The 13637-nt window shown below is 35.0% G+C and overlaps 1 pseudogene; it reads left to right on the top strand.

Annotated features, from left to right (window-relative positions):
- The first annotated feature begins 13231 nt into the window (after positions 1 to 13231).
- LOC122125062 lies at positions 13232 to 13328 on the top strand (annotated as a pseudogene).
- The last annotated feature ends 309 nt before the right edge of the window (positions 13329 to 13637 follow it).

Raw genomic sequence — 13637 nt, 5'->3', positions numbered from 1 at the left:
TTTAAGAAAAAAAGAGGAAAAAAAAAGTACACAAACATATAACCCTAAAATAAAAATTATGATAGGAAGAAAAAATTTAATAGCAAACAAAAAAATAAATTAAAGTTAAAAGTTAAAAAAAAATTTAGAAAAAAAATTTTTATAAAAGGTACAAAAAAAAGAGTTCTTTGATTTACTTGGGGGGGGGGATGTGAAGATCTTGTATCTCCCTTGTGTGCTTAACCTGTCTCTTGTTGGAGTCTCTGGTCTGCATGTGGTGTTTGATTTTCCTGTGGCTTGAATGGTTTCTTAAGTCAGTTTGAGCAGGCAGCAAAATCACAGAAGACGATTCTTGACCTCAGGTGAAGCTCTGGGTAGGGTCGCAACCATCAGACCTCATTCTCCTCACAGTACAGTTGTGAGGAAACAAGGGATTTATACAGAGGGATCTCTGGAGCATGGCTAGGAACAAACTTCAGATAAGGTTCTCGGCAATTCTGTGAGCAAATGACAGGAAGATAGCCAGAAAGCGCTCAGGTGGGGCCTGTTATGAATTGCGCAACAGATATGGGATTATGAAACAAAACATGGCTCTCTTTCATCATTACCCTATCCCCATGAGGAAGAGGATCCTTCACTGTGTTTAGTTTTGCAGCTGGTGAAACCAAGGCACAGAGGATCCAGGTGACCTACTTATGACTTCAACTTCACAGGAAGCTCTGCTTGACTTTATTCCCATGCTCCCTAGGACAATGGGTGCTATTCAGTCCACTTCTTGTGGTAGGAAGTCCACTTCTTGTCAGTCGTGGAGATAGAACTCTAGGCATGGTTGCTGTTCCCGAGAGCCTCAGCAAAAGGATAGTGCTCTACCACTTGAGCCCACAGCATTACTTCTGATTTTCTGGTGGTTATTTGGAGATAAGAGTCTCACAGATATTCCTTCCTGGGCTGCTTATGAACCATCATCCTCATATCTCACTGTCTTGTGTAATTAGGATTAGAATTCTGAGCCACTGGCACCAGACTTAATTGTAATTCTGACTTTTTCTCTCTCTCTTTCACAAAAACTGGTTGACTGGGTGCTGGAGGAGGTGGCAAAGCATCCCCATGTGGCTGGAACCCAAGGTGGCCCTCTCATTCTCAAGGTGGGCTGTGGGTCAGGAGCTGTCTTGCTCAGCTCATTGAAAAAGCTCCATGAGATAAGCCCCTCTGTTCCCTGGCTAGACCATGACAGTTATTCATTGTCCATCCAGCCTTACTAGCCTTATTGTATTGTATTGTTATCTACATCATTTTCTAGCACCTGGCCAAAATTATGATACATAGTCATGGAATGAAAATGTAATGCCATTTTAAGAACGTTATTTAGGGCTCTGGGAATGTGGCTTCATGGTAAGGTGATTGCCTAGCATCCATGAAATCCTGGGTTCAATTACTTAGTAACACATTTAAAAAAACAAAACACTGGAATTGGTGCTGTGCCTCAAGTGGTAGAGAGCTAGCATTGAGCAAGAAAAAAAAAGCTCAGGAAAATTCCCTACCCCTGAGTTTAAGCCCCTCGACTGGCAAAAAGAACAACAACAAAAAAAAAATAAAACATTTAGTTAGTAAATGCAAACTAAAGATCCCATACTTGGAATATATAATTGCTCCTTCCATACTGACCCCTGACAACAGTCCGTAATTCATGTACGTTACTTATATGAGGATACTTTGTTGAAAAAGTTTTGTTCATTAAGTCACAGCAATTAATGCCAGGAATGTGCTTAGATGTCAGGTGAAGTTTAATTCTAGAAATTCAGCGATTCCAGGATTTGTGTTGTCACTACTAATCACAAAGAGAAGGGTAGGCTAAGTGTGATTTTGAAATCTTTTTGGTCAGTAATGGCACCAAAAAGGCAGAGGCTAATTAATAGTTGTGACAGATAATAAGAAATAACTCCAGATAGAGGGAATAAATTATAGTAATTAAGGTATACCAGAAACTGTTCTAGAGAACCATTTTTGGTTACTGTAGAACTAGTTGTCACCTAGGCTTTTCCTCATCGCCTTTAGCATTCTAAATCTCTTAGGCTAGCTATTAATCTCTGTGTGATAAATGTATCTCCTTCTAAGTTATTCTTTCATACCTTATCTCCTTTGCTTTCTAAAAATCTCATTCCTTCTATATTTCTCTATAAACAATTCCTGATACTAAATATACCTATACAGATGGCAGAGGATGCTAATGTAAGGGTCTCATACCTCATCAGTCATTAATGTAACAAAATGGAAAAGGAGGACATATTTATTGCTACTTCAATTTTTCTGAAATGCTGCAATATCATCATTTGGTTAAAATTTCCATTCTTTGTCTACACAGTGTCATTCTGTGCACATAAATGCAAATATGAGCCAGGTGCTGGTGGATTACACCTGTAATACTAGCTACTCAGGCGGTTGAGACCAGAGGATTGTGGTTCAAAGCCAGACTGGTCAGGAAAATCCATGAGACCCTAACCTTCAATTTACCATCAGAAAGCCGGAGGTGGTGCTGTAGCTAAGCACCCAGGATCAGAGTTCAAGCCCCACAACCAACAAAAAAGTTGAAATATGACTTTAAGTTTCCCCAAAAGGAATGACAAGATCAATAATCTTCCCAAGCAAAAAAAAAATTCCAAAATGATTCAGTGTACCTACTTTTGCTGAGTTATGTCATGGATTCTTTGCTGGACATATTCTCTAAAAACAAAGCGTTTAACTAGGGATACCCGTGGACCCATTGCAACAATGAGATGTACAGGTTGTTATGTCGAAAACGAACTTTATAACTTTGGTGGGGTGGAGATCGGGTGTGGAGAAGGGGGCTATATGGGAAGGGATGGAAAGGGGAAACAAAGAGGAGGCAACAATGATTGATAAGAAATGTACTCGTTATCTTGCCCATGTAATTGTAACTTCTCTGTATGGTATGCTCACAATAAAAAAGAAAGAAAAAATTATCAAATATTAGCTTTACAATAAACTTCATGTAATATTTCTGGTTTGAAAAGAGAAGTCTATACAGTCTATACAGTCTATACTTGGCTTTCTTACTATGTTAGTTTAAAGCCAATCCAGGCAGGAGAGTCTGTCAAACTCTTATCTGTAATTACACAGCAAAAAAAAACAAGTGGAGTTTTGGTTCAAGCAGTAGAGTACTAGCTTTGGGGGTAGGTGAGCAGGAAAGAAAACTGTTCAGGGACAGGGAACAGTCTCTGAGTTCAAGCCCCAGAACCAACACAAGCTAAACAAAAAAGCAAACAAAAAGCAGATATTTCATTGGGACCCTCCTTAAAGGAGTACTGGTCTGAGAAGTAGCTCCTTTTGCTGATCATACGCACTGGATGCTTTTTTGGAATCCTTATTGCTCTGGAGAACTCAGGACCAAAATAAGGAATTGATAACTGACTCCTGCAACAAAAGAATAATCTCAAGGGTGAAATATCCAACCATAAAACACTTTAAAACATCCATGTCTTTGTTTCTTTGCAGTAGAATTCGTTTTTGGATCCAGTCGTGGGCCTGAACTCTGGGCCTGGGCGCTTTACCTCAGCTTTTCAACTCAAGGCTAGCACTCTACAACTTGAGCCCCAGCACCACTTCTGGCTTATTTTTGCTTATGTGGTGCAGAGGAATCTAACCCAGGGCCTCAGGCATGCAAGGCAAGTGCTCTACCTCAGAGCCACCTTCCCAGCCCCTGCAGTAGAACATATTTAAAACAACGTTATTTCCTTTTGTTCTATGCTGGCCATCTAATGGCACATTATATCTTTTTGTAATACTCTCAACTAGAAGTTTACAGAAAAATTATATATGGGTAAAAGCACACTAGAAAAAGTCAGGGACAGAGTTTCCTTCAAGACTTCAGATTGTCTCCTTTTATAGTATAAAGGAAAGCACAAGTTAACTTGAACTTTGTCAATCCTATATGTTCAATTCCTCTCCTGGGATCAGTTTCCACATCCAGTAACAGTTACTTCAAGGAACAATCTATGGTGCTGCTTGAAGTATAATGAATGTTTTCTGGCTTCACCGAAATAACACAAGGACACCTTTGGACCTGAGGTAACACATGTTTCAGAGACAACTTAGTGAAGAGAAAATATGAAATTTTTATTTCTTATAAATACATTATGCATGAGTATATTGAGTTCAAACTTTGTAAATTCTCTGTAAATTAAGGCTAATTTTAAAGTGGAAGAAGTTTCTCAGACCATTTTTTGTGAGTGTATGTGCTGCGCATTATTTTCCAACTGTACATGAATTTGTTAACTCATGTTAACTATAACAATAATAAGAGAAAGAGAAATTCTGTTTAAGTATAAGGGTTCAAAACACTATTGAAGACTCTACAAATAGGACCACGTTGAAACAATAAAGCCAAGTCCAATATGTAGATTTATGAGAGTGCTAGAGAAAAAGTATGACTCCTACGTGGAACATGAAGTATGAGGACACTCCCTTTCTAAATCACGCTTGTTAATGATACAACTTTGTAGAAAGTAGAATGGAACAATAATTCTGTTTCCAATGCAAGTCAGATATAAGAGCATGGACTTAATTGGAAAAAAATATTCCATCTTGAGAGAGCAGTGATTATACTAGCCATGAACTGGTGGATAAGATCACATTTTTTTCTTTCCTTTACATATATATATATATATATATATATATTTGGTGGTGGTCCTGGCACTTGAACTCTGGGCCTGGGCACTGTCCCTCTGCTATTCCGCTCAAGGCTAATTCTCTACCACTTGAGCCACAGTGCCACTTCCAGTTTTCTTGCAGTAAATTAGAGAAAAGAGTCTCCAGGCTGGCTTTGAACCCAATCCTCAGTTCTCACCAGCTTAGGATCACATTTCTAACAGTGTGCACTCAGCATATGTAATGTGTATGTTCATCTATCTTTATATGAATTCTTGAGTTAAAAATCTGGGCTACAGCTTAGACTTTATACTCACAAAAATGTTTGTAGTTTAAAAGTTGATTCTACTGGATAAATGAAACCTAAGAATGTAAAGGAGTCTGGGAATTTCAGTTTGCATCCAGCCAGGGCAGAACAGTTTTTGAGACAATATCTATTATTAACCAGCCAAAACCTGGATTGGAAGAATGGTTCAGGTGATGGAATAACAGTCATGAGCAAGAATGATGAATAAGAGTTTGAGGCTTTTGCATACATACATATAAACATACACATACACACAGAGGCACTTATATGTGCACACACATATACAAAAATGAAGCAATTCTCAGAATATGGAGAAAAGTTAGAAAACAATAGAAAATATGTCCTGAGTAGGACTAGAATCAAGTGATAATTTTTAATGTTAGAAAGTCCTAAAGTGAACTTTCTTCAAAAGAGTTTGAGAATATTACGTATGTAGGGACCAGAGATAGTAAGAGAGTCAAGTAATCAATATTAAAGGGATTGGATCCATGGAGGAATGAATCAGAGACCCCGCAGGTGCATTTGAAAATGTTCATACCCTGTGTCAATTGTTAGAACATCTTTGAAAATAGTACATGAACAGTCTGAGAAGTCTAGTGGATAATATCACTGGAGAAGTTCAGAATTGCTAGGCTGTATCAAGATTAAATAAACCAAGAAGGAGCTGGGAAGGTGGCTCAGTGGTAGAGCACTTGCCTTGCATGCATGAAGCCCTGGGTTCAATTCCTCAGCACCACATAAGCAAAAAGAAAAAAGCCGGAATTGGCTCCGTGGCTCAAGTGGTAGAGCGCTAGCCTTGAGCTGAAGAGCTGAGGGTCAGCACCCAGGCCTAGAGTCCAGACCCATTAATGGACCCAAAAAATGAATAAACAAACAAATAAATAAATAAACCAAGAAGCTATGATGGGGCAATAGCACTCAGACTGACAGGAGATTAGAGACTGGAATTACTACTGATACCTTCCCTGGACCAGGTAGTATAATGTTGTCTTAATAAAACAAACTAAACAAGAAAGGAATACACAGTTGGAAGTTTGGGTTGATTTCTTCATTATGTTTTGAGAAGCCAATTTTTCTATTGAAATGCAACTGGTATATACTCCTCAGTTTTGTTTTAAATGCTCTCTTCATTACAGAACATTCCTAGATGCAAAATGGTTCATGATTCCCACCAAAATTTGAAATAGTAAGTAATTACCATTCTGCTAGATTCCAATGATAGGATGAAGGATTACAAAAGCTTAAGCCTGGAGGAATAGCAATGTTCATCTAATGTAGGTCTTTATAGATCTTGCTAAATTAGAGTTTAGATTTCAAATAAATATTTTGGTTTTGTTTGTAATATCATATTCTACAGGATACTACAAAATTCTCTTTAAGTAGAGGGTTTAATTGACAAATTTACAAATATTTCTTGCATTCTATTTGCCTAGCATATTGTTTCAATAGAGCTATAATTAGAACTCAGTTAATAGATAATACTAACACTTCATATATAAAATGATAATGTGAATAATATAGACCGAGATGCCAACAAATTGATTATATTAATTTATAAATTTAGAAAAAGCAATTTTTTGAGGCTTTAATATAACATGGTATGAAGAGAATAATTGTGTGACATCTTCTTTCTTCTACCGGTATGTAACACAGGAAGCAATTTCCTTAATTATGTGCTTCTGTATACTATGAGAAAAATGCTAGTTTTGGGGCTTGTTTTTATTTTTGTTTTTGTTTTATTGCTTTGTCATAGGGCTTGAACTCTGGACCTGGACACTGTCTCTGAGCCTGTTAAGCTCAAGGCTTGTGCCCTACCACTTCAACCTCAGTACCACTTGTGTCTGGCTTTTGCTGGGAAATTTATTGGAGTTAAGAATCTAGGGAACCTTCCTGCCCGGGTGTGCTTTGAACTGTAATCTTCCAATCTTAGCATCCTGAATATCTATGATAGTTAAAAAAGTATAAATATAAATAATTTTTGCAAGAATACCAGTGGAGGAAAAATGATGCAACCCAGTTTATTGTGGTGTTCTTTCCAGAACATGGAGGGCATCACAATAACAGAGGTGTAGTATTTTTTCCCAATAGAGATAAGTTATTTGTGATGTGAATTAAGGGAATTTTGAGGTGCACCTTACAAGTTGGAAACTGTTGGTCTAGGTGACTTCATGGCATAAATTTTGGGATTGATGGTCATAGAAATAATAGCTTAATCTGATAAACTATTGCTTACTCTTGAAGAATTAATTATAACCGATGCTTTATAGTTTTATCCTAACCAGAATATGGCTATTTTTCTGTTCACTTCACATTCTCTAACACCTCATTGGAAAATGCATCTATTACAGAATTACATAAAATGCAAACAGGTACTATTTTGAATCTCTCAGTTATGGAATGTTCAGAATATGAAAGTGAGTAGTTACTAGTCATAGGAATTTAAAAGTTATAGGTTTCTATAGAATTAAACAGTTTTCGGTTTTAGTATGAGAATGTACTAATTTATTCTTTTTTGAAAATATTGGCAAGTATATTGTGAAAAAGTGTCTAGTTGGATAACATTCAAGTAGATGGCCCTCTGAAAAAGAAGGGGTAATTAATTCAAATTAGATGCCAAATAGTACTGATTTTTTAACGTTACTACATACAGAATAATATTTACTATAGCAATACAGTGAAATTTTATTTCATGCAGCTGATTTTTAAAAATTTAATTTTAATGTGAAAGTGATGTGTAGTGGTTTAGCAATTGTAAGGCAGTGAATACATAACTTTTCAAACTTGTTATCCCCTCTCTCATTTTTCTCACAGTTTTCCTTCACCCCAAAACCCCTCACAAGTTGTAATGTACATTTCCAACATATTGTCTTGTGAGTATTGCTATTGCATTGGTTTCCCCTTTGTCCTTTGTCTCGCCATTTTGTTGTTCCTCTTCCCTTCCCTAATTAAGGTAAATGTATACACAATACACAGGGTACCAAAATCAAACACAGTCAGAGATAAACCATAAGGGAAAAACCCAAGGAAAATAGAAACCACATAGTACAATAAAAACAACAACTGCAAATAAATATCTCTTTCCATATCTTGGAGTTCATTTTGCTCAGCATCAGCTTATATGTTCATATGTATGCATAACAAAGCCACTGAAAAATAATAGTTTCATGGATACTATATCATGAAAACAACATGTTAACTGTTTTTGATGGTCAAGGTGGAATTAGGATGGGTAAATTCGCGATTCTGATAAAGGAATTTCAAAAGAGTTTTAAAATTATGACAGGTAAAATTTAATTGTTCAAACTTTTTAACTTAGCCTATTAAGAAAATTTAAAATTGCTTGGGAAAATAGACTTTCATGCAAAGAAATCCATGGCGACTTAGCTGAGAGTGAGCAATGTGGTAAGATGGCGCATTTTCACAGTAAACAAACAAACCTCACAAACCTTGCTGTAAATCCTGTAGGTTCCCTTGAGAATTATCCTTACCCAGGAAATATACTCTTATTGTGTGAAACAATTCAAAGTTTTTTAAAAAAAAATAAGACATCAAAATTTATGAATTGACCTTTAATTACTAAACAGTAATTCTCTTAAAAAATAATTTGGGTCAAAATATTTAGGGAGAATGTGCCCTTCACAATGAAAGAACGTATTGAATTTACACTTTTCTGTTTTAATACTTTCCACAATATCTTTGCACGAGAAGCACTGAAACACAGAAAAATATCTAGTTGGATACTTCAAACCAATGACTTCACATTTCTACTTAGCTCAAAAATATAATATCCTTATTAACATGAGATAGTGAAGACTTCTCTTATTACATAAGCCAAAAAGTTTGGGGATCAGAAAAGAATTGAGCAAACTGAAAAGGTAAGAAAACACGTTATTAGAAGCCCTAGCTAAGCATATTGGTTTCACCAGTGGAGGTGGCCAAAACTTTTTGATATAGATTGTCTTAATGTTTTTGTTACCTAAAGTGATTTTACAGAGCCTATTTGGCTCAGTATAATGCAGAACAAATTGAATGAAGACATGAAAATTCCACCTCCAAATAAAAGAGTTTTCAAAGAGAAACCAGGAAGATGTAGCAGTGGAGGACGCCTTATAGTCCTTCCGCTTCACTAGACTTGAAGCCAAGAAGCTGTAATAAATTGGAAATCAGGCAAGAGCTAAGAGTAGGACATAGAAGTAGGACATAGAAGTATTGTCCTTTGTAACAGACAATGTCATCCAAGGAATCGGTGATTTAACTCTATTCTTCTCCATACATCTTGTTGAGCAAATACAAGACCAAGAGAAAAAATATCTATTGAAATAATTTTGCAAAGAATAACTTCACTGGTCCTGATATGGCATCTAAGGAGAATCTTAAGAGGGAAGATAAAAGTGGAGTATTCTTAGGTTTCCTCTAAGCATCTTGTTAGCAAAATATATCTTTGAGGTTAGAAGTGATTGATCCAAAAATGGTAAAGTACTTATTTTTGTGGGCACTTTAGACACAAGAAGATTTCAAGGTAAAAGAAAAAAGAAAAAATTATAGCTAAATATTTGTGATTATAGTTTCTTGGACTGGTTTTTGGAGACAAAGTTTTGCATTAGTGTTGGTACTCATTAACATTGTTGTTGGGTTTCCGTGGCAACCAAATGAAAAGAGGAAGTTTAATGGACTATCTTGGACAAGTAAACAGCATTATAGAAAATAATGGCAAATAATATTTAATGAATTATTTTGAACAATTCCTTTGTGAGAACAAAGAAGGAAAGATATACTTCAAAATCACTTGATGTTATTTAAAGTATGAAAATGGAGGAGTGAAGAGATTGAGAGAAAACATAGAGGACTATTTTCTCTCCAGTGGAGTAATAGGTTCTTGATCTTATTTCTTCCATTCTGTCTTCACAAGCTATCAAGTGTGCCTCAGGACTGGAGTATCCAGTTGAGATAAAGAGCACTCACAGAAGAAAATATTTGCAGTAGATATAGGTGATTTATTACCTTAGACAATCTATTTAAATCTGTTCAAAATTCTCCCCTACCCCAAACTGCCCTCTTTGAACAGCTTTGTTTGCTTTTCCAAAGACTGCCTTTCATTAACTGCTTAAAATTTTGAGAGGTCATATTCATACTCTCTAGAGATTGCTGTTTGGTTGTGATTTTTGAGTGTTTTTGTTTGTTGTGTTTTTTTAACTGAATTTCAAAAGATTGTGCAAGTGTGTTACAATTAATATGTCCATCTAATTGTCTAATGCACCTGGATCAGAGTCACTCCTTCTATCAGTCTCAACCAACTCTTTCTCCAAGATTTAGTTCAGATTTTCCACTTCCTTTATTACATATGTACATTGAGTATTCTAGCTGTACTTGCCCCTTGATCCATTTTTCATTCATTCTATTTTTTACTATTGTTCCTCTCTGGTTTCAATTTCCTGATAGTCATTCTGTTAAACTGTCTGTTAATACTTTGAAAGGTTTATATACATTCCATGAGTTTCTTTTTTAAATTTTTTTATTGTGAAAATACTGTACAGAGGGGTTACAATTACATGGGCAAGATAATGAGTACATTTCTTATCAAGCATTGAAGCTTCCACCTTTGTTTCAATCCCACATATACTTGAAGATATGTCAGCTTATATTTCCACAATTCATTCATCTGCAATAACAATTTGCAAGACTGGAGATGTGAAGCACTTAGACATGATTTTATTCTCGTTCAGTTGGAAGATTAATCTTTAGTCAACAAGAAAGTTTAAAAATGGCTTAGAATTTATTCCTAACTACCAGTTTTTATAAATGGCTTTGTACAATTGTGTGTGATTATTTTATTTTACGTAGGATAAATTTTTCTACTACGTATAAGTTTTGGAAAAAGAAGAAAACTAAAATTTACTACTTAGATGATTATGATAGAAATAGAAGACAGATTTTATGTTTGTCACATCTCTCACCAGTACCCATATTCAAGACTTAAAGTCGTATTTCTTACTATGTAAGACAGATAGGGAAAACATAAAGCAACATATGATAAGGCAACTATTAGTGACTTTTTAAAATGTACCTTCTTATGTGATGAAATTTACTTTGTTAGCTAATATTTGAGTTGAAATATGGGAGGCTGATCTATATAACACATTTCTGGAAGGCACCTACTGAACAACACAAATGGTGTGGGGTACTATTTCTACACTTTAATGAATGGTTGAACTTGTTTGGTATTAGTGCTGGGTACGTAAATCAACTCTATTGTAACTTGCTCCCTACACTTGAAAACCTTGTAATGTCACTATCATCTACTTGTCAAGTGTTATTTTAGCAAATGTGATCTTAAATAGTTTATTTGAAAATGAATATACTTTCAGGAGATTAAATGTAGGTTATCATTGGTTTGAGAATGACAACATTTTTATACTACAGAATCTAGTTTTACTGAAGTACTAGTGTTTTGATGCACTGAAGATCTTCTTAGTTAATGTTTTTCTAAATTATATTTGACCTCTAGATCAAGTTTTCCTAGCCTTCGTAGACCAATTATGGATCTATCATTCCACAAACTATTTTTTTGGCTGCACTGAAATCTTTCATTAATCATTAGGAGAGTGGTATTAAAAATAATCTTGTTCATTTGTTATTTTGTTCACTCATATGGGCTGGTCATCTGTAAATTGAAAGTTTGAATTACAGTACTTTCTCTCAGATTTTGTGATCTCATCTTTCATCTTAAGTTGCCTTGCATTTCACAATTGATTACTGCTAATTCTTGAAAGGAATTGGGGCCCTGAAATGTTATAGGAAATGAGAAATCGAGATGAGTCTTCAATTATTTTCTGCTGGCATGTTTCATGGGCCTATGTGAGAAGTCTTGCCCTTGTTATTTGATTGTGCAGATAACTGGGACCTGGTATCCTAGGACCGTGGGTCCTGCAGAAGAATAATAGCTTTTAGACATCATATCAGCAAAATTTGGGTATAATCAGTAATAAATGCTTCAGAAATATGGATTAAAACACCTTGGGACCAGCGAGTTAAAACAATTAACACAGCATCAGAGTAAAATCCCTTATAGATTAGCAGAAAAAAATACTGTTATTTTACCATGTGAATTCAGAAGACCACGAACACTTAGAAGGTATCACAAGTTTATAGCAAAGATATTGCATTGATACTTTTTATATTCTAATATATATTCAAAACCTAATTATTTATATTCCAATCCATTTATGGGAATAAATGTCAATATATTTGTCAAATTATCAATTCTAGTAAGATTCACTGTGTGAAATTTAAAATCAGCACATATAAATATAAAATACATAAGTATATATAATGTAAAAACTGTTTTGCATTGTTGTGTTGTGGTTAGGGAATCAAAGGCAACTCTGTTTTAAAGTATTATTCCATTATCTCTACCTCAGTTTTTGGTAGAGTTAGACTTAAAGCTTTACCATTTGTAGATTTACAGCCTAGAGGCAAGAGGAAACACTGTGACTAAAACATTACCAATTTAAGGCCTAATATCCAGGAGAAACATATGGACTGCTCCAGGAGCTATGGAAATATTTGGTGATAGAACGTCAGTAGTGTAAGTTCCTGCCTAGTTGGATGACAGACAGGCCAGGACAGTAGGTAGTCATGCATATGAACAATTTTTTCACCTTCTTGGCTTTAGCTACTTTTGAAATAATAAGTATAATAAACAATTATATTTTGAAAAAATACCTTCCATTCTGAACAATTCTGTCTAAACGGTTCATCTCTCTATGATCCCTTGTAACTAAGATTAGCTTTGTTTCAGTAATACAATCTATGCTACCAGTGTAAGATATTGTGGTTGGTCTGTTACTACATGGAAGAAGGGTAAAGGTTCAGGTAGACATTTGTCCCAGCAAGACCTCATTTGGGAAATTTTAAGCTGCAGAAGTTTAGAAGTAGCTCTTAAGCAAGGCTTACTTTGAATCCATTAGCTCCACAAAGCTAACTCAGTTGATAAATAAGTACTTGAAAAGCCATCACTTTTGGAATTAGCTATAAAGGCTTCAAAGTATGATCAAATTTAAAATGAGAACGACAAAATAGTCATTGACAAAAAAATTGTAAATGTGAGGAATCGACCAAACGATATCAGTTTTTTTCCACTATACACAGAATTTTAGAGAAATAAGATCAATAGCATTTTTAGGAACAATAAGGGTTCCTTCTTACAAATAGGCATCCATGGATTTATGCCTGTATAAGATTGCATCATTACATTAATTACTTAAATTTAGAGGATTCTACATGCTTCAGAAGCAGGTCTACCGAAATTACAATACAGAGATTAACATGGCACTTGCACAAGGATGATAGGAAAATTTGTGAAGTATTACTTATTTTTCATTCTTCTGATGCAAAAAATGAAAAACAGTTATTCAAAAGTTGATTACAAAAATACAAGTGTAACAATACATGTAATTCATAGAATTAAAGGTTAGTTTGTCATCGTTTTATTAAATCTTCACCTTAGAAAGGCCTTACATAGCATAACCTTTACAAAGCTTGAAATTAGATAACATTGTCATTTTATCCCAAAGAAATAAAATAATATTAGGACCCAGGAAAAAAAGGAATCTTAAACTTCTTCTATGTGGAATGCAATCTGAAAGGACACATTTATTAATGAACATATACATTATATAACAATGTC

The sequence above is a fragment of the Dipodomys spectabilis genome, unplaced genomic scaffold (genome assembly GCF_019054845.1).
Source record: "Dipodomys spectabilis isolate Male_0828 unplaced genomic scaffold, ASM1905484v1 ptg000259l, whole genome shotgun sequence".
Lineage (NCBI taxonomy): Eukaryota > Metazoa > Chordata > Mammalia > Rodentia > Heteromyidae > Dipodomys > Dipodomys spectabilis.
The sequence above is the reverse complement of the archived record's forward strand: the minus strand, read 5'-3'. Positions and strand labels throughout refer to the sequence as shown.